We start from the raw sequence: 3,088 nt of genomic DNA on the forward strand, positions 1-3,088 counted from the left end.
AATGCAATTAGATGTGACCTCACCTGTCCCTCATCCAGTGCACAGCTGTGTATCACCCCAGTGATCCTTTTGCAATTGCAGGTGGGACCAGGTGGATGTGACTATACACAAGGCTTCTAGCTTGGAGGTTTATGGAACATCATTCTGTGAACATCAGTAAGACCCGGACCCTACTCAGAGGAAACTGGGATGGCCAGCCATAACATTCACAGTGGACAGGCCAAAGAGGAATCAGGAAAATAGAATACCTGTCAAATTTGAAAACCCCTCAAAGGGTACTGGAATCCTTTCTCAAAGCTTTCAAGATCAGCATTAATTTGACAACTCAGACTGTGAGTATCATTCAACAACTCCAGAGGTAGAGAGTGCCAAATGTTTACCTCCAAATTACGGGGTGGGGTGGCTAAGAGTCTCTGCCTAGCTACAAATGTGGAGTCAGCCCCAGTTTTAGAAAAGCCTAGTAGAGGAAGGGCTGCGGCAAAGAAGTTTGCCTTTGTTTCCCCACAAAACCCAGGCTTAGAGCCATCAGCCAATTAACCACAATTTATGTTTCAGCCTAAACCAGAAATATCCCAAAAGAAAGAAAAGATCAGACAAAAACATCATGTATCAAAATGATTTATTGAAGGAAAGGAGTTCAACCTGTCAAGAAAATAGCCTGCTTTTTCCCACAAAGACCTAGTTAAAAACCTGTAGCTCCCATTCTTTTCAGTAGAAACTCAAGAAGTATCTGCTGGCAAACAAAACCAGCCTCAGCAGCACTGGAACAATTATCTTCAAGAAAGGACACCAGACACAGACTGCAGAAATACATATTCCTGGGAACAGGGCTTTAGTTCCTGAATTTCCATTTCTTTTCGTGCAGGCAGGAAGGTTTTCAGGGGAATGGAAGCCCAAAGCATGGGGAATTTACAGTTTCACTGGTAAACAGAGGCCTGCCAAGGGAGGGTTCTGGCCTAGGGGAAGGAAGAGGAAGAAGGAAGTGAGTGCTCCTGAGAATGCACCCTTGGGGGGGCAGGCAGATGTAGGCCTCTCAACATCTACTCAGTGTCTAAGGGTGACTGCTCCATTTTCACCCAGACCTCAGTTTCTGTGTCTGAAAATGGAGATCCCTGTTGTAAGAATTATTTTTAGTTTAATGAATTAATAATTTATTTAGGTACCAGGAATTGAATTCACGACCTTGTGTCTGCCAGACCAGCACTGTGCTGCTGAGCTATATCCTTGGTCTCTCCTGTGAGAATTAAATGAGTCAAAACATATAATGGAAAAATGCAGAGGCACTGCCTGCTACACAGCAACCTCTCCCTAAATGCTTGCTAGTATTATCTCCTTGAAATTTTCGAGATATGAAACAAAAGAGAAAAATAAGCCCCTCTCAGATGGGGACTGTGGGCCACCTGTAAGATGATGAATCCTGAAAGCTACTGAGGGGAGACAGAAGGCAGGTCTGGCAGGTGGCAGCCAGCTGTGAGAGTAACATCCTGACCACCTTCCCCCAAAACCTCAGGGCTGTGAACACTTATCCAAAAAAGCAAGATGCTCAAAGGGACTCCCGGTAAACAAGCTTCCTGAGTCTCCAGAGTGGCAGGGGAGCAGAGCAATGGGTTCTTATCCATACTTTGGTCTTCCCAGTTCAGTTTTTTATTCATAAACACTTACTTAAGGCCACTGCCACAGAGTTGGTGATATGAGACTTCTGAAAGCTTATAGTCTAAGTAGTTTCAAGGGGAATTTTCTTTTTCTTTCTTTCTTTCTTTCTTTCTTTCTTTCTTTCTTTCTTTTTTTTTTTTTTTTTTTTTTTGCAGTACTGGGGATTATACTCAGAACCCTGTGCTTGCCAGGCAAGCGCTTATTCTACTGAGCTAGCTCCCCAGGCCCAAGGGGAAGACATATTGATATGGTTTAAACTATACAAGCGGGGGCAGGGGACCTTCAAGGAAGAGACCCGGCACTGAGCTGAGCATTTCAGATCTTCTTGGTGAACCAGGACATCACTATGCTGGCTACAAGGCTTGTGTGCCTCCCACACTACCTTCTAGGGTGTTCCACCCAGCATTTACCAAGGTCTCCTCTCCCACTGTGAAGAATTCAATCACAAAGAATCAATGGCTCTTAACACCCAGCAGGGAATATGCCACCAGGTCAAGACTTGGAATCCGCAGTGGGAAAACTGCCCAAGAACTCAAAGAGGCAGCACTGGAACCATCAATGGAAAAAGCATAGGGGGCCTGGCCCTAGCTCAGGCCTTTAAGTGGCTGCTTCCACAAAGCTGCCAGCCTCAGGTTGCTGGAGTTCGAACCTCACAACTCTCCTGCTGGCCAAAAGTGCCCTGAAGGCGTTCGAGGAACAACAACAACAAAAAAAATCCTTATAAAAAGCATATAAAATTGAACAGTTAGGAAGATATATTGTTGCTGGAGGGGCAGTTGGTCTTGGAGCACTGTGCTACTATGGCTTGGGAATGTCTAACGAGATAGGAGTGATTGAAAAGGCTGTAATTTGGCCTCAATACGTGAGAGATAGGATACATTCCACCTAGATGTACTTGGCAGGAAGTATTGGTTTAACAGCTTTGTCTGCCTTGGCAGTAGCTAGAAGTCCTGTTCTCATGAACTTCATGATGAGAGGCTCTTGGGTGACAATTGGTGCAACTTTTGCAGCCATGATTGGAGCTGGAATGCTGGTGAGATCCATACCATATGAAAACATCCAGGCCAAAAGCATCTTGCCTGGTTGCTCCATTCTGGTGTGATGGGTGCAGTAGTGGCACCTCTGACCCTATTGGGCGGCCCTCTCCTTGTCAAAGCTGCATGGTGCACCGCTGGCATCGTGGGCGGCCTGTCCACCGTGGCCATGTGTGCACCCAGTGAGAAGTTCCTGAACATGGGAGCACCCCTGGGCATGGGCCTGGGTCTTGTCTTCGCAGCATCACTAGGATCGATGTTTATTCCACCTACCACTGTGGCTGGTTCCACTCTGTACACAGTGGCAGTGTATGGTAGATTAGTTCTTTTCAGCATGTTCCTTCTGCATGATACTCAGAAAGTGATCAAACGTGCAGAACTAACACCAATGTATGGAGCTC

At 46.0% G+C, this 3,088-nt stretch overlaps 1 pseudogene; it reads left to right on the top strand.

The window, feature by feature from the left end:
• LOC101586056 overlaps positions 1-3,088 on the top strand; it is a 7,620-nt pseudogene that overhangs the window by 1,867 nt on the left and 2,665 nt on the right.

This window comes from Octodon degus, unplaced genomic scaffold, assembly GCF_000260255.1.
Source record: "Octodon degus isolate 3935 unplaced genomic scaffold, OctDeg1.0 scaffold00160, whole genome shotgun sequence".
Classification (NCBI taxonomy): domain Eukaryota; kingdom Metazoa; phylum Chordata; class Mammalia; order Rodentia; family Octodontidae; genus Octodon; species Octodon degus.